We start from the raw sequence: 18,427 nt of genomic DNA, 5'->3' as shown, positions 1-18,427 counted from the left end.
CCAAAGGCACTGCCGAGAACCAGCTGACGGTACTGGAACCCGGATGGGTAGCAGAAGGTACCCATGAAAAACAAAGTTGCAAGGCCACGAGCCGGCCGCAGTTACCAAAACCCACAGTCCTACAGGGGGTGCTTGTCCTATTGGCACTACGGAACCAGCGTTTTTGCCAGATCCCGAAGCCCACATAGGAAGCCCATAAACTGCAGGCACCATAGACTCTGCTAACCCGACTGCAACACGTCAGGACAACGTATTGGTGGCAAAGTGACGTTGACAATACCCGGAAACAGCAGGTGTGCTGGGACCAGGCTGGGCAGGAGGGAGTACCCGTGCCAAAGACACTGCCGAGAACCAGCTGACAGTGCTGGAACCCGGAGGGGCAGCAGAAGGAATAAGAGCCAATGGCACTACCGAGGACCAGCTGATGGTGCTGGTACCCGGTTACTAAGCAGGAGGTACCTGTGCTAGAAAGCACTACCAAGGACCAGCAGACATTGCTGGAACTCGGATACCGAGAAGGAGGCACCTCAGCCAAAGGCACTGCCGAGAACCAGCTGACGGGAACCCGGATGGGTAGCAGAAGGTACCCATGAAAAACAAAGTTGCAAGGCCGCGAGCTGGCCACAGTTACCGAAACCCACAGTCCTACAGGGGGTGCTTGTCCTATTGGCACTACGGAACCCGCCTTTGTTGCCAGATCCCGCAGCCCACATAGGAATCCCATAAACTGCAGGCACCATAGACTCGGCTAACCCGACCGCAACATGACAGGACAACGTATTGGTGGCAAAGTGACATTGACACTACCCGGAAACAGCAGGCATGCTGGAACCAGGCTGGGCAGGAGGGAGTACCTGTGCCAAAGACAATGCCAGGAAACAGCTGGTGGTGGTGGAACCCAGGGAAAATACTACAGACAGAGTGGAGACAGAGGCCTAATTGGAGCAAGTTTAAAATCTGTAGTTGTGTGAGTGTGGACAGAGCAGGAGAAATTGCCGGACACACCAATAACACAGGAGCATATGTTGACTGTGCAGACGGCACTTCTGAGCAGCAACTGGCGATGTTGGAGCCCAGGGTCAATCAGGGTGTAGGCTGAGGCCTAGTTTCATCAAGTTTAAAATCTGTTGTAGTCTACTACTGATTTTAAACGTGCTCCAATTAGGCCTCTGGCTCCACTCTGTCTCTAGTATTTACCCTGGCCTCCAACACCGCCAGTTGCTGCTCAGAAGTGCCGTCTGCACAATCAACACTTGTTCCTGTGTTACTGGGGTTCAGTAATGTCAGCTGATCCCCTGATGTGTGTCCGGCAATGTCTCCTGCTCTGTAGTGGGAATGTGGACAGAGCAGGAGACATTGCCGGACACACATCAGGGGATCAGCTGACGTTACTGAACCCCAGTAACACAGGAACAAGTGTTGATTGTGCAGAAGGCACTTCTGAGCAGCAACTGGCGGTGTTGGAGGCTAGGGTAAATACTAGACACAGAGTGGAGCCAGAGGCCTAATTGGAGCAAGTTTGAAATCAGTAGTAGTGTGGATGTGGAGGCAGCAGTAGACATTGCCGGACACACAGCAGGGGAGCAGCTGGCGCTACTGAACCACACTGACACAGGAGCTAGTGTTTTTCTCTGTGCAGACGGCACTTCTGAGCAACAACTGGCAGTGTTGGAGCCCAGGGTCATTCTTGGAGTAGGCTAAGGCCGAATTGGAGCAAGCTTAATATCTGATGTTGGGGTGAATGTGGAAGCAGCAGGAGACTTTGCCGGACACACAGCAGGGGAGCAGCTGGCGTTACTGAACCCCACTAACACTGGAGCATGTGTGTTTCTCTGTGCAGATGGTACTTCTGAGCAACGACTGGCGGTGTTGGAGCCCAGGTTCAATCAGGGTTTAGGCTGAGGCCTAATTGGATCAAGTTTTATATTTGATGTAGTTTGAATGTGGAGGCAGCAGGAGACTTTGCCGGACACACAGCAGGGGAGCAGCTGGCGTTACTGAAACCCACTAACACAGGAGCTAGTGTTTTTCTCTGTGCAGACGGCACGTCTGAGCAGCAACTGGCGGTTTTGGAGCCCAAGTTCAATCAGAGTTTAGACTGAGGCCTAATTGGAGCAAGTTTTATATCTGATGTAGTTTGAATGTGGAGGCAGCAGGAGACTTTGCCGGACACACAGCAGGGGAGCAGCTGGCGTTACTGAACCCCACTAACATAGGAGCTAGTGTTTTTCTCTGTGCAGATGGCACTTCTGAGCAACAACTGGCGGTGTTGGAGCCCAGGGTCATTCATGAAGTAGGCTAAGGCCGAATTGGAGCAAGTTTAATATCTGATGTTGGGATGAATGTGGAGGCAGCAGGAGACTTTGCCGGACACACAGCAGGGCAGCAGCTGGCGTTACTGAACCCCACTAACACTAGAGCATGTGTTTTTCTCTGTGCAGATGGTACTTCTGAGCAACAACTGGCGGTGTTGGAGCCCAGGTTCAATCAGGGTTTAGGCTGAGGCCTAATTGGAGCAAGTTTTATATTTGATGTAGTTTGAATGTGGAGGCAGCAGGAGACTTTGCCGGACACACAGCAGGGGAGCAGCTGGCGTTACTGAACCCCACTAACACTAGAGCATGTGTTTTTCTCTGTGCAGATGGTACTTCTGAGCAACAACTGGCGGTGTTGGAGCCCAGGTTCAAACAGGGTTTAGGCTGAGGCCTAATTGGAGCAAGTTTTATATTTGATGTAGTTTGAATGTGGAGGCAGCAGGAGACTTTGCCGGACACACAGCAGGGGAGCAGCTGGCGTTACTGAACCCCACTAACACTGGAGCATGTGTTTTTCTCTGTGCATACGGCACTTCTGAGCAACAACTGGCGGTGTTGGAGCCCAGGGATTACAGTTCAGGTGGTAGAAACATGAACACAACAGGAGACCTGGATACTGTTGCCAGCCAATTATTTATTCTGGAAGAGGACTGGCAAATTCCAGCAAGATCCAGGCCTTGTTCATTTTCAGAAAAGTAAGCCGATCAACGTTATCGGAGGATAGTCACGTGCGACGGTCTGTTAGTACACCACCTGCGGCACTAAAGATGCGTTCCGATAATACACTAGCAGCAGGGCAAGTCAGTACCTCCAATGGTTACTGGCTAAGCTCTGGCCATGTATCCAGCTTAGAGACCCAAAACTTGAAGAGGGAAGAGCCATCTGGGAGTACACTGAGAGGGCAAGACATGTAGTCTGTCACGATCTGACGGAAACGTTGCCTCCTGCTGACTGGAGCCGTCTGTAATGGTGTAGACATTTGTGGCGGGCACACAAAACTTTGCCACATTTGGGCCATACAGGTCTTGCCTTGTGCTGAGGCGCTGCCTCTGCTCCCTCTTTGTGCAGAGCTTCCTCCACTGCCTCGACTAACAGAGCTGCTTTGTAAAGCACTAGCAGCACTGCTCTCGGGTGGAGTGGAGAACATGATGGAATGCACCAGTGTGTCTTGGTACTCCCGCATTTTACGCTCCCAGGTTCAACAGTGTTATGAGGCTTTGTAAGTTGTCCCGGTAGCGAGGATCTAGGAGGGTGTACACCCAATAATCAGCCGTGTTGAGAATGTGGGCGATGCGGCGGTCGTTTCTCAGGCACTGCGGCGGTCGTTTCTCAGGCACTGCAGCATGAAATCAACCATGTGCTGCAGACTCCCAACTGCCCAAGAAACGCTGTCCCCTGCTTGAGGCGTCATCTCTGCCTGCTCTGCATCACCCCACCCTCGCTCTACATACTGACTACTAGAGCATTGTGTGCCTCCCTCCTCTGGAGAGAGGTCTTCCTCCTCCACTGACTCCTCCTCATCCTCCTCACAAAGTGTCCACTGCCTAGGCCTTTGTGAGGAACCACGTTGCGCAGACTGTCCAGAAGCAGATGGCATTTGTGACTCCTCATCCTCCACCTCTTCCAAAACCTCCTCCCTTAGTGCTTGCAGTGTTTTTTGAAGCAGGCAGATAAGGGGGACAGTCATGCTGACTAGTGCCTCATCTGCAGATGTCCTTCAAAGAGGCCCACTCAGTGGTGCTGAAGTGTGACCGGCGCACAGTGCGACTTGTTTGCGCCTGATGTAGCTGGTACTCCATTACTGCTGTCTGCTGCTCACACAACCACTCCAACATATGTAACGTTGAATTCCACCTGATGGGTAGGTCACATGTGATGTTCCGGAAGGCGGAATCGGTGCTGCAGAACTGCAATGCGCGATCTTGCCATGCTGGAACGCCGCAAGTGAGCGCACTCTATGCGGACCTTGTGCAGCAGTGCATCAAGATCCGGATAGTCCCTCAGAAACTCTGCATGACCAAGTTGAGCACATGTGCCAGACATGGGATGTGAGTGAGGTTGCCTAGGGCCAGAGCTGCCACCAGATTTCGGCCATTGTCACACACTACCAAGACTGACTGGAGATTCGCTGACACAAACCACACGTCGCTTTCCTGCTTGATGGCATTCCAGAGTTCCTGCGCTGTGTGGCTTCGATTCCCCAAAGAAATTAATTTCAGTACAGCCTGTTGACGTTTGGCCACGGCTGTGCTCATATCGGTCGTAAAAGGTAAGCGTTCACGGGTCCATGTGGAGGTAGACTGTGACAGCTCCTGCAGCGCTGATTCTGAGGATCTGGAGTATGAGGAGGAGTCAATGTGTACAGACTGGATTCCTGCAATCCTTGGAGTTGGCAGAACACGTACAGCGCCACTCTCAAGATCTGTACCCGGCTCCATAACATTGACCCAATGGGCAGTGAGGGAAAGGTATCGTCCCTGTCCATGGTTACTCGTCCACGCATCGGTGGTCAGGTGGACCTTGCTACTGACGGCGTTTAGTAGCGCATGTTTAATTTTTCCCTCCACATGCTTTTTGCAGGGCAGTGACGGCTTGCCTGCTGAAATAAAAGCAGCTGGGCACGGTGTATTGTGGGACTGCCAATGCCATGAAGTTACGGAAGGTGTCTGTCTCCACCAGCCTGAATGAGAGCATTTCAAGGGCCAGTAGTTTTGCAATGCCAGCATTCAGAGCCTGTGCTCGGGGATGGTTTGCCGAGTATGGCCACCTTTTCTCCCATGCCTGTGCTACCGATGGCTGTAGAGTGGCCTGGGAGTGTGAGGATGAATGGGAACGTGGTGCTGTGGGTGGAATGTCACTGGGTCTCTGGACAACAGTGCCAGGAGGTTCTTCCATGGCGATCCTGTGAGGAATCTGAACCAGCTGTGTGTGAGGCTACAACACGAGCTGAAGAGGTGGTAGGTGGTGCTGTAGGTTGGCCTACGTCTTCAGTGTGTCTTTGTAACTCCACCACGTGCTTGGTCCGCACATGTTTCCACATATTTGTGGTATTGAGGTTGCTGACACTTTTCCCTCTTTTGACTTTATGATTACACAGCTTGCATTTGACAAAGCAAATGTCATCTGCAACTGTGTCAAAAAAGGACCACGCACTGCAAGTCCTGGGAGCGCCCGTTTTGGGTTTTGGAAGAGGAATGCTCCTAATGGGTGCCGAAGTGGAGGCTACAGGTAACTAAGTCTGCCCCCTCCCTCTCCCTCCTGTTTTGGCCGTTTAGGTAATCTCTTCCTCAGAGCTGCTCCTACCACCTTCCTGCTCCTCACGCCATGATGGGTCAAGGACCTCATCATCTACACTCCCCTCTTCAAACACCTGCTTCTCCTGGGTAGTCTCGCCAGCACAGTACGCACCAGAAAGTGGCACCTGAGTTTCATCATCTGATGCGTACTGAGGTGTACTGCCCATAGGCACTGACCCACCCGCCTCTTCAGATTCAGAGGGACAAAGCAGTTGCGCATCACTGCATTCTCCCTCTTCTTCACATTCTAGAATGCTGCTTGGCTGGCCCCATTTCCAAGCCAAGAGATTCAGAGAACAGAAGGCTCTCTGACTACCTGGGCAATTTGGCAGGTGGTGAAGAGACAGATGGTTGCTCTTCAGTGCTCTGGCCCTGAGAGGAAGTGGAAGTAATTGAAGTCGATGCGTTAGCTGCCATCCATCCGACAACGGCTTCAATTTGTTCGTCCCGCAGCAGTGGGGTACGGCGAGGTCCTACAAAGCTGCGCGTAAAGAACTGTTGCCTGATAAAACTGGGGGATGCTGAGTCACTGGTGCCCACAGCAGGCACAGAATCCCCACGTCCTCTCCCTGCTGAAACTCCATGCCCACGAACACGTGCCATACTCCCTGCCTTCTTCATCTTGGTAGACTGATAAAGATAGGCAGAAAAGTACAAAGGGGGGCTTAGTGTGCTTATTCCTGAACAGCTGCTAACAGGTATAAGAAACACTAATTTTATAAAGTGTGTGGACTACACTTTAATATGAGCTAATGAGGCCTACACAACTGTCAAGTGGAGTGTTTGGTGATCTTTATTTACGTGTTTTTTTTTTTAAAAAAAAAACCAAAAAGGATGTGACCAAAGATGTGAAAGCGATAGTATCACAAACTTTTTGGAGCTATTACAATGCAGGAAGGTAACCTACAATGCAATAGATGAGGCTCCAAAAAATAGGCTAATACTAATCTGGCTGCAGCTGCAGGGCACAAGCCAGAAAAAAGGCTCCTCTATCTACTCCTATATAGTGTTTGCAACCAACCAATGTAGATGGATACAGATGGAAGCACACTAATAGGAGAAAAAAAAATCAGGAAAAATGAGCTGCAATAAAACAAAGAAAGGACTATATATGAAGCAGTGACGCACGCTGAGCGGACTACAACCAGAGGTGGCTGCAGAACACTACACCGTGAGCTGCACTCACACACAAAGACCTCACAGACAGCCGTGAACAGTGCAGAGAACTGGGCACTAGCACTGAAAGGCTGCAGAAAGGCTCCGCTGTCTACTCCTATAGTATTTGCAACCAATGTAGATGGATACGGATGGATGACCACTAATAGGAGAATTAATGAAAAATGAGCAGCAATAAAACAAAAATATGTATGAGGCAGTGGCGCACGCTGAGCGGCCTACAACCAGAGGTGGCTTCAGGAGACACTACAGCATGAGCTGCACTCACACAGACCTTGCAGACAGCTGTGAACAGCACTGCAAGGCAAAAGAAAGCTACAGTGATTGATAATGTAGCCTGGGTAAAGCACAATATTATATAGCAAATCGCTATCGCTAACTGTCCCTCAGAGTCTTGAATAGCAGCCTGTCCCTAACTGAATTCACAGCAGAGTGAACCCTAAATGGTGGCGGCGGCGGCTTTTATAGTGCATCATGACATCATTTCAGCAGCCAATCACAGCCATGCCATTAGTTAACATGCCTACATGCCTAACAGGATGTGCCCACACTTCAGAGGATTCCTCATTGGCTGAATCAAATCAAACTGGCTCATAGCATTATGGGAACTTCCGATTCCGGTATTCGATATGCAAAAAGAATCGGAACTCAGTATTGGAATTCTGATACCGCGAATATCGGCCGATACCCGATGTTTGCGGTATCGGAATGCTCAACACTAAACATAACATTTTAAAACACAATGTCCCAGAAGGGGTGGTCCTCGAAGCCCCAAACCATAAAACTCAGATTTGATATTCCCAACTTGGTCCCCAGGTTGAGTCTTGCCTCTAGCCGCTAAGCACCAGCTCAGAGACACATAATAACCCACCTGGCCAGTTTCCATTACCATTAAGCACGGGTCCACTTAAATCCCTTCCGCGGGATAATTCAATTACCCGTCCACTTGAATCCACCCAGGGGGGAGTCCAGGACCTCTTGAGATCCCCCCTGAACAGCTATTTACCAGCACCACCAACTTCGAGGACCCCCCCACGCCACCAACATAAATGTTTTAATCAATCAAACATTTATGTCCCTTCACACTTCCAAGCCTCTTTTTAATGTCCTCTGGTTTCACCAAATGCCACGTATCCAAACCGACCCTGTTTAGGCAGATCTTGTTCCTCTTCCAAAATACCCTGTTTACCAAATTCCAAATCCGTGTGGCGCACCACAACCTCCTCATTCCTTGCCATGAAAGACAGGACACTGCTTTATTCACCTTGATCCCAGATTTGTGCACTCACTGAACAGACCTCGCTCCATGCCACACCTTTCTGAAAACGATATCATACCCTACCACCGAAACCTAGGAGACATAGCCATAACTGCAACATATCAAACTTCATATCCTTAATCACATCCCTGTAGGGCCTTTTCCAAAAACCAATCTTTCCCAGATGTATTTCCAGTACATCTGAAGCTTGGGCCCAAGCAAACAAATCTTTGAAATTCGGAGTGTAACTATTTCTAAACCATCCCCCCACCTTCTGATCCACCGTGAGACCACTAGATTCCTTGGCACCCAAGCTGACAACTATCTAGGCAGGCCGCTGCCCTTAATGCTGCCCAGAAGACAAATGAACGTCCCATAATCCACCAGCGCAGTTATCCATACTAAATCAACGCTGGACCAACGTACTATTAGAACCTCACAGACTCCCAACGACCGATACTCTTCATCACTTCCTAGCCTAAGTCTCTCCTGAGTGTCTCTATGGCTGCTCCCATCAGAAGTTAATGCCCATTGAAATCCTCAGAAAGGATAAATTCCTAGTCCAAACACCTTTTTTTATTGCCTCAAATTGAAAATGTGACAGAAAATAACCATCCTTATGTATCAATAACAGGGCACCCAACGCGCCCATTATCCACAAAAAGAACTCTTCATACAAATCCACTTAACAAATAAGGAGAACTAACCACATCAAACAACCTTACCTTGCAACCTTTGTCTACGACATCGGTTTTTGAAAATGTGACAGAAACGAACCGTTTATGTACCAATAACAGGGCACCCAACATGCCAATTATACACAGAAAGAACTCTTCCTATAAATCCACTGGACATATAAGGAGAACCAACCACTTTAAACAACATTACTTTGCAAACTTTGCCTTCGACATCTGTTTTGGAGGTACGGATAAATGTCGTCCCCCTGTTCTCAAACCCATTTGCATCCCATTTCCACAGAACTCCTTCCCGAAATCTAGAAGGACTGACTAACTCCCTCAATTGAAAAGAAAAAAACCAAAATGAGGTTGCCGGGAAAGTGCCCTGAAAAGGAGGTAACTCCTGTGAAGAGGAACAGACATCCACTAGCTGACTGACAAAATCAGTAAGTATATGATAAAACACCGGCCAACTTCCGTCCCATACCCTTAGACCAGAAGGATTTTTGCTAAATCCTAAATACCCCTGAACTTAAAAATTCAAAAGCTATATCCAACGTTAATTTATTCAATTTAGGAACAGACCAACTCTTCTCCCGACTATACCCAACCAAAAACACCGAATTGCTCTCCTCCTCCAGCCCTTTGCCCAATGCCGACCTCCAATCCTCCCAATTACCACATGCCTAAACATACTATGTCCACATACATTAAAGACCTAGACAATAAATCCCTTACTGCCATTACTGCCTGATGGAAAGTTCCAGAACTCCACCGGACACATCCACCTTGTTAAACGCAGTCCTACTGTGGACCAGAAAAAGCTTCAAGAATAGAATAAAGTAACTCACGCCACGCCCAACCTCAGCTGATAACCACAAGTCAAATTAGGCCCAACCAAATCAAATGCTGTAACACCCTGTCCAACGGCCGCTCTGGAGGAGGTAAGGAATTTTAGGGGCCTATCCTCCCAAACCTTTGAAATCGAAACCAAACCGAATCTTCCACCCTGAAAAGAACTCCATTAACCTACAATGATAGTTCCACAATGATTGGGAATACCTGACACCAAACCCGATTATACGCCAGACCATTATTACTCCCAACATTTGGCCCTGACTCTAGCAACCACCATTACTAAACCAAACCTTTTGCCCTGACTACCAACCACCCAAACTGAAATGTACAAACCGAAACCATGCTGACCCGACAAGCCAACAAAAGGACCTAAATCCACCAGTGCAATCCAGATGGACCTGCTATTATACAACTCTCTTTTCAGGCAAACAAATGTGTAGACACTGTCGCCATAGATAGCCGACGGCAGAATGCTTTGCCCAACGGCATAATCTTACAGGCAAAATTTGCTTGTCCAGTAGAGATTGAGCCTCACGCAACGTCACCATCTATAAATCATTAACCCGACTTGCTTCTGCCTTCATGTCAACCATCATTTTAACCGGCGACCCGCCGTCCAACGCAAATTGTATCAATTTGATACCCAAGAAAAACTCAATACTGTCACAGGGCCCACTTAAGGGGCCGAAACTTCCTGGCCATGCTCTCCATTGTCCGTAAGAGAATGAACAATCAGGATCCTGCGCCAAACCAGCGACCAAAAATTCATCCAATTTATGAATAGAGGAATTGAAAACAAACATCTCTGTAAGCGACCATTCCAAAAAACAAACCAAGCGTCACAAGAATATGAACAGGAAAGGGGACACCCCATAAGTAGACAATGATCAACAAAGACCTAATCCCCAAAAACAACCCAACCAATGCATACTATCCATTTTGGCCTAGTTCCCTTTCAACACAACCGTACCCAATCCATAGCAGCAACAAAAGAAGTGTACAACACCAAACCCAACTGAGGGTCGATACCCTCAGTTACCGATGACCTTTACGTAAAAGAATTGTGATGAATTTCTTTACATGTACTAGGCCCCTCCATTTACCACCACACAAATCATTGAAACCTTCAAATTATTGAAGGAGAGCCTATTTAAACAGTCCAGCCCTTTTACCCAAAGCCACATCTTTATATAATTGTTTAGAAAGCAAAGCCCACTTCAAGTTTCGGTAGACAACCAAATTTTAACGTCAACAAGAGGAATCCTGAAAACCGGCCCTAAAACCCTCTCTTACCCGTGGGCTGCCATCTTATTAAGACACCTATTTAGGAAGCTTCTCTTCCTGACACAATGACCTTGACCCTTTTTTCAATTCCATCATTATCCCCTTTGCTTTCTTCCCATGAAACACTTTACCACCCCATGACCTACTTAAATAATAAACACAACCCTTTCTCCATTGCCACCGAGTCTCCTGACCACTACAAAGTCCCGGTGCATACAGGAAACGATTGTTTCCTATGCCCCAGCCTACCCGGGGCCCTTATCCTGCTTTTCACTGTCGAAACTGCGCAACATATTTAGCCTAAAAAACCTCACTAATCACATTCATGTAACCACAAATCCCAAGCAGTTCTCCGGGGACCTTTTGTAAATAATGATAGCTAGTATAGCGGATAACTGTACCCATTAGAGAAGATTCTCCAAATTAAATGAACCCTCTTTTTATCCTCGCCTCACCTTGTCTAAATTAAAACGTTCCACTTGAAGCAATGAAAATATCTCAACATATTGTCCTTTCCAAATAGTGTCCCCTACCCGATGTTTCAAGTGCACCCCCAAAGTCCCCTCAAACACAAACCTCACCCTTAGCATACTCATCTAATAGCAATGAATCCACTCTTTCCTCCTCGCCTCCTGCCCTCACTAATGGGCTGCACTTCATGCTGAACTGGATGTATATATCTCACCCACTCATATCGCCTTAAAAAACACCTATCCTTAGCCCTACCCAGCCTTGCTGAGGAAGGTGCTACCCTGCCTTGAGGAGTCCCGGATCCCCATAACCCGTAGTGATCCCAGATCCCCATAACCTGACTAAATACTGTATGGATCCCAGACAAACTTCCGTAGCCCATGCAAAATAAACATTATGCCTCTGTTAGCCCCCCTTAATAAAGCAAAATTTCTAACACATACACTCATAAAAGGCTAGCAAAGGGTTAAGAGTAAGGAAAAAATGATCATAGAATCATAGAATCGTAGAGTTGGAAGGGACCTCCTGGGCCATCTGGTCCAACCCCCTTCTCAAAGCAGGATTCGCTAAATCATCCCAGTCATATGTCTGTCCAGCCTCTGTTTGAAGACTTCCATTGAAGGAAAACTCACCACTTCTCGTGGCAGCCGGTTCCACTCATTGATCACTCTGTCAAAAAGTTTTTTCTAATATCTAATCTGTGTCTCCTCCCATTTAGTTTCATCCCATTGCTTCTAGTCTTTCCTTGTACAAATGAGAATAAAGTTGATCCTTCTACAATGTGACAGCCCTTGAGATATTTGTTGACAGCTATTAAGTCTCCTCCCAGTCTTCTCTTTTACAAACTAAACATTCCCAAATCCTGCAACCTTTCCTCATAAGACAGGGTTTGCAGACTGGTCACCATTCTGGTCGCTCTTTTCTGAACTTGCTCCAGTTTGTTGATGTCTTTTTTAAAATGTGGTGCCCAAAACTGGACACAATATTCCAGATGAGGTCTGACCAAAGAGGAGTAGAGGGAAATAATGACTTCACGTGATCTAGACTGTATGCTTCTGTTAATACATCCTAGAATTGCATTTGCCTTTTTTGCTGCTGCATCACACTGTTGACTCATATTCAGTCTGTGATCTATTAGTATACCCAAGTCTTTTTCACATGTGCTGTTGCTTAGCCCTATTCCTCCCATTCTGTATATGCTTTTTTCATTTTTATTGCCCAGATGTAGTATTTTGCATTTTTCCCTGTTAAAAACCATTCTGTTAGTTGCTGCCCACTTCTCCAGTTTATTTATATCTTTTTGAATCCTCTGTCTCTCTTCTCTAGTATTAGCTATCCCTCCTAGCTTTGTGTCATCAGCAAATTTAATCAGTTTACCCTCAATTCCTTCATCTAAATCGTTGATAAAGATGTTGAACAATACAGGGCCCAGGACAGAGCCCTGTGGTACCCCACTTGAGACATTCTTCCAACTGGATGTGCAGCCATTTACGACCACTCTTTGGGTCCCATCACTAAGCCGGTTATGAATCCACCTAACAGTTGCCTTGTCCATTCCATACTTAGTCATTTTTTCAATAAGGATTGTATGAGATACTCTGTCAAATGCTTTGCTGAGGTCAAGATATACTATATCTACAGCATTTCCTTGATCCACCCAATCAGTGATTCCGTCATAGAAGGAAATTAAGTTAGTCTGACATGACTCATTAGTTACAAACCCATGCTGACTCTGTTTAATCACTTCATTCTTATCCAGGTACTGACATACATGTTGTTTAATAATTTGTTCAAAGATATTTCCTGGTATAGAAGTCAGACTCACCGGCCTATAGTTGCCTGGGTCCACCTTCTTCCCCTTTTTGAAGATAGGAACAACATTTGCTCTTCTCCAGTCTTCTGGGACTTCTCCTGTTCTCCAAGAATTTTCAAAGATTATGGAGAGGGGTTCAAAATTTTCTTCTGCTATCTCCTTCAGTACTCTGGGGTATAATTCATCTGGACCTGGAGACTTGAATTCATTTAGGTTAGCTAAGTGTTTCCTCACTATCTTTCTGTTTATAGATATCCTGGATTCTTCTATTCCCTTAATAGGACAGTGAAGAACAGTTGATGTTACATTTCCTTTCTGAGAGAAAACAGATGCAAAATAGGAATTTAAAAGTTCGGCCTTCTCAACATCCTGTCTTACCATTTCATCATTTTCATCCTGTAAAAATCCTATAGCATCTTTGACTTTTCTTTTACTTTTGACATATCCCAAAAATCCTTTATTGTTGCTTTTGACATCTCTTGCAAGCCTCAATTCATTTTCAGCTTTAACTAATCTGATTTGTGCCCTGCAGGTTCTGCAGACAGCATTATATTCTTCTTTAGATATGCTTCCCTCTTTCCATTTTATAAACATTTTTTTCTTCCTTTTTAGCATGTGCTTAAGTTCTGTGTTCATCCATCCAGGTTTACTTAAATGCTTCCTATCCTTCCCTCTTTTCAGAATTGTTAACATTTGTGCTTTGAGAATTTCATTTTTCAAGATTTCCCATCCTTCCTGGACATTTTTGTCTTTAAGGATATCCAGCCATTGGATCCCTCCAATTCTCTTTCTGAATCCCTTAAAATCTGCCTTTCTGAAATCTAACCTTGACGTCTGAGTCTTCACAGGTCTTCCGCCTCTAGTTATCCAAAATTCTAAAATAGCATGGTCGCTACCTCCTAGGGTCCCAGCCACTTTTACGTCCTCAACCATTTCCTCCCTGTTTATAAGGATTAGAGCCAAGGTAGCAGTTCCCCTTGTTTTCTCCCCTACCTTTTGGAAGATAAAGTTGTCAGCAAGTGAGGATAAGAATTTCCTTGACCTGTTAGTTTTGCCTGAGAGAGATTCCCAACAAATGTCAGGATAGTTGAAATCTCCCATGACAACTATGTCATATTTTTTGGAGAACTTGGCCATTTGAGGCATAAAGAGTTCATCCATATCTTCAGCTTGCACAGGCGGCCTGTAGTAAATGCCTACAATGGTGTCCTTTCCATTGTTCTGTCCTTGTATTCTTACCCAAACAGTTTCCACAGAACTCCCAGTCTCTGAAGCTTCAATCTCTGTGCAGATATACGCGTTTCTAACATACAATGTGACACCCCCTCCTCATTTATCAAGTCTGTTTCTTGCAAATAAGTGGTATCCTTCTACCCTTGTGTTCCAATCATGTGTATCATCCCACCAAGTTTCAGTGATTCCAATGACATCATATTTCTTTTCCTGTGTTAGTAGTTCCAATTCTCCTTGTTTGTTGCCCATGCTTTGTGCATTAGTATAGAAACATTTTAGTTAGTGATTGGTTTCTCTTTCTCCAATATTTTTATTAATTAGATTCTTTTGTCTTTGTTCTTCCTTTCCACTTCTAATAGCAGAGTTCTCAATAGCATTTGTCAGGTGTATGGCTTTTTCTGGTCTTTTGCTTCCCTTCCCATGTTGTTCTAGTTTAAAGCTCTCCTTACAAGTGTAGCAAGGCGACTTCCAAATACATGCTTTCCAGTCTTCGTAAGGTGCACCCCATCTCTAGCAAGTAGTCCATCGTAAAGGTAATTCAATCCGTGATCCAGAAATCCAAATCGTTGCTGACGGCACCATCGACGTAGCCAGTTGTTCACCTGCAGAATCTTATTCCACCTCCTTGTTCCATGGCCATCCACTGGGAGGATGGAAGAGAAGACCACCTGCGCTCCCAGTTCTTTCACTTTCTTGCCTAAGTCTTCAAAGTCTCTGCAGATGGTTTCCAGGTCATTTCTTGCGGTGTCATTTGTCCCCACATGTAGTAGCTGGAATGGGTAGTCATTTGTAGGTCTGAAGAGTCCTGATATCCTGTCAGAAACATCTTTAATTTTTGCACCTGGAAGACAGCACATTTCTCTTGAAGTTATATCCGGTCTGCAGATAGCGGCCTCTGTTCCTCTCAACAGTGAATCCCCCATGACCACCACTCTCCGTTTCTTCTTCACAACATTTTTCTTTCTCCATCCAATAGGACTCTGAAGGCGTACAAGGTTGCTGTTTGTGGGCAAAGTCTTATCCTGATGTATTTCTTCATCGTTTTCCTGCGTGAGAGCCTGGTACTGGTTCCTGAGAAGTATGGGTGCTGACTGCCTCCTGATCCTCCTGCTTCTCTGGGTCACACATGTCTCCATTCCTCTGTTTCTTCAGGTGCACTTCGAATTTCTTCTCTTTCTGTAACATGAAGAGATAATTCTTCTCTGTCTAAGAACTCTTCACCTTCCTTAATGATCTTCAACGTAGCTAACCTCTATTCGAGATTTTGCAACTTTTTCTCCAACAGGGGCACAAGCTTGCATTTGTGGCATGTGAAGTTTGGCTTTTCCACTGGTAAGTCTGTGAACATGTAGCAAGAAATGCAGCTCACCAAATGGCTCCTGGCCTCTTTCATCTTGAGATTTCTTAAAAACGATGAAAGATGAGCCAAATTTCGTGCGCTGATCGGCGCGCGGTTTTCCGATTTCCTCTTTTCAGCTGCAATGGCCAAAACCCAGTGATCGTTGAGCTCACGGAGACTCTTCACTTATCCCAGAAGGCACTGGGAATATGCAAATGATCTCCTCAAGACTCTTCTGTTGTGAGTTCATTTTCCCCTTTGTCACTGAGGTTTGGTGAATTCCCTATTCTGGTAAAGGAAGGTAATGAGCCTGATTATCAGGCACCTGAGCCTAATGAGGATGACTGGCTGAGTGGAGTCACGGACTGGATATAAGGCTGCCGACGCCCTTCTGCCTTGCGGGTGATTTCTCTGTGGACTTCTAGGACACCAGTCTGATTCCTGCTCCTCTAAAGCTAAGTTTTCTGTTTTGCCTGTTGGCATTTTTGTTTTGTTTTTTGTTTTCCTTGCTTTTCTGTATTCTGCCATTCCCTGCTGGGGTGAGCTGAATCTCCTTTTGCCTGTAGCTCTGTCTTCAGAATATTCCTGAGTACTGACATAGCTTTTTTGAAGCCTAGCGTCTTCAGGGCCTTTTTCACTGTCAGTCTGTTGACTCTTATTTTCTTAGGGTTTTTCACGGATTGCAGACAGCAGCCTTCCTGTCCTTTTCTATCTAGTTAGCTTGGGCCCCGTCTTTGCTCAGTCTATCTTTCTGTCTGTGTTAGTATTTTCATCTTGCTTCACCGTCATTATATGTTGGGGGCTGCCTATTGCTTTGGGGTCTGCTCTGGGGCAGTTTAGATTTCCCCTTTCTTTCTTTAGGCCTATTTAATTCTCCGGCTGTGATCGAGGGGTCTAGGGCATCGTAGGAACCCCCCACGGCTACTGCTAGTTGTGTTGATAGGTTCAGGGGTCTGCAATCCGATAGCTGCCAACTTCTCTGGTTTTCTGGACTTAGCTAGCATTTCTGTTTTTGCCTCCTACGGTGACTCAATCATAACAGAATCACCCGCCATACCGCAGATCCTAGGGTACTCAATAGCAGGAAAGAATTGTGTTTAAAAAAAAAAAAAAAGGTGTGTGTATATTCTTTCCTCTATATCTCTGAGGCCGTAGGGGGAATTTTTTTTTTTCTCTCTCAATGGAGATAAAGCAATTGTCTGATCATGTGGAGCAGCTCGCTGCGGAAGTGCGGGGAATTTCCGCCTACCTTGCTCGTTCGCATGCTGTTGAACCAAAGATCCCTACACCTGATGTATTTTTTGGGGATCGATCTAAATTTTTGAGTTTCAAAAATAATTGTAAATTATTTTTTGCCTTGAAGCCTAACTCGTCAGGGAGCTCCGCGCAGCAGGTTAAAATTGTCATCTCTTTGCTGCATGGCGATCCCCAGGATTGGGCGTTTTCTTTGAAACAAGATGATCCTATTCTGACTAATGTGAACGCATTTTTCAAGCTTTGGGGTTGTTGTATGACAAACCGAATGCTATTGATCAGGCTGAAAAGACCCTGTTGGCATTGAACCAGGGTCGAGATTCTGCAGAGTTGTACTGTCAAAAGTTCCAAAAGTGGGCGGTCCTTACTACCTGGAATGATAATGCCTTGGCTGCTCTCTTTCGGAAGGGTTTGTCAGAAGCCGTAAAAGATACTATGGTGGGATTTCCAGTTCCCTCTGGTCTGGACTATTCTATGTCATTAGCCATTCAGGTTGATCTGCATTTACGTGAACGCAGGATTGCAAGAGAGGTGCTGCCACCGGTTGAACAGACGTCTGAACCTATGCAATGTGATAGAGTTTTGTCTAAGGCGCAACGTCAGGAGTTCAGAAGGCGTAATAAGCTGTGTTTTTTCTGTGGAGATGCCTCGCATATTATTTCTGTTTGTCCTAAACGAGAGAAACGCTTTGCACACACGTTTTCTGTTGGTGGTGTTCAACCTAAGTTTCTTCTGGCAATTACTCTGATCTGCTCCCTGTCCACATTTTCCGCCAAGGCTTTTGTGGATTCGGGAGCAGCGCTAAACCTAATGGACTTGGATTTTGCTAAACGTTGTGGATTTCCGATGACACCTCTGCAGACGCCTATCCCTTTGAGGGGGATTGATGCTACTCCTTTGGCTAAAAATAAACCTCAGTTTTGGACCCAGGTGGTCATGCGGGTCGCCCCAGACCACCAAGAAAATTGCAGATTTTTGGTATTGCATGGTCTGCATGATGCCGTTGTTCTGGGGTTTCCCTGGTTGCAAATTCATAATCCAGTTTTGGATTGGAAATCTGTGTCTGTGGTGAGTTGGGGTTGTCGGTGTGCCTTTAGTGAGGCTCTGGCTTTTTCCACCTCTCCTCAGTCGCATGATGTTCCTGACTATTTGGTGGACTTTTATGATGTATTTAGTGAGAATGAGTCTGCGTCCTTGCCTCCTCATAGGAGTTATGACTGTGCAATTGAACTAAGCCCGGGGTGTAAATTTCCCAAGGGTCGGCTCTTCAATTTATCTGTACCCGAGCACGAGGCTATGCGGTCCTATATTAAGGAGGCGTTGGAGAAGGGTCATATTAGACCATCCTCTTCACCCTTAGGTGCTGGTTTTTTTTTTGTGGCCAAAAAGGATGGTTCTTTAAGGCCTTGTATTGATTATTGTGCTCTCAATAAAATTACTATTAAATATCAGT

The sequence above is a fragment of the Dendrobates tinctorius genome, unplaced genomic scaffold (genome assembly GCF_039654945.1).
Source record: "Dendrobates tinctorius isolate UK_male_01 unplaced genomic scaffold, ASM3965494v1 ptg000023l, whole genome shotgun sequence".
NCBI classification, from domain to species: domain Eukaryota; kingdom Metazoa; phylum Chordata; class Amphibia; order Anura; family Dendrobatidae; genus Dendrobates; species Dendrobates tinctorius.
Note: the sequence above shows the minus strand (reverse complement) of the source record.